Source organism: Microtus ochrogaster, chromosome 18 (genome assembly GCF_000317375.1).
Source record: "Microtus ochrogaster isolate Prairie Vole_2 chromosome 18, MicOch1.0, whole genome shotgun sequence".
NCBI classification, from domain to species: domain Eukaryota; kingdom Metazoa; phylum Chordata; class Mammalia; order Rodentia; family Cricetidae; genus Microtus; species Microtus ochrogaster.
The window spans coordinates 23228187-23228899 of record NC_022020.1 but is presented as its reverse complement, the minus strand read 5'-3'; positions in this window follow the sequence as shown (position 1 = coordinate 23228899).

The window sequence follows — 713 nt, the reverse complement described above, 5'->3', positions numbered from 1 at the left end:
ATCTCTCCAGCCCTGCCAACAGTGTTTAAACATGACAAAAGCACTGCCCTTAAGAAACTGACAAGGCATGTAGAGATGAAGGCAGCTGGAGCTACTTGATGCCCTGTCTCAAAGCCAAACAAAAAAAATAACATATCCAGCCAAAGAAAGAAATGCTGCCCCCTCTTGTTCCAAATTGGCAGACCAGGTGGTGGGAGCTGGCCAAGTTCACAGAATAATTAGCTCCTGTACTCCACCTGAGATGAGGCAGTTCGTTCAGCGCTCGCTCCGCTGAAGTCATTTGCTGAACCCACATCCAGTATGCACTCAACTCATAAACCTTATATAATATAATGCCCTTAACTTTATAGATGAAGAAATGGAGCGCAGAAAATTGACTTGTTATTGTCGCTCTGCAAGGCGCTGGACAGAACATTGAACCTAGGCAATCTATAATGTGTGCTATTAACTACTCACTATGAAATAAATAAATAAATATAGCCAGGCGATGGTGGTGCACAACTTTAATCCCAGCACTTGGGAGGCAGAGGCTGGGGGATCTCTGTGAGTTCGAGGCCAGCCTGATCTACAAGAGCTAGTTCCAGGACAGGCTCCAAAGCTACAGAGAAACCCTGTCTCAAAAAAAAAAAAAAATGAGATGTCAGTACCTCCCTTTCTTAAAAAGTTAGCTGATCCAGAGCGACTATGATGTCCTATGACCAAAGAACAAAAGC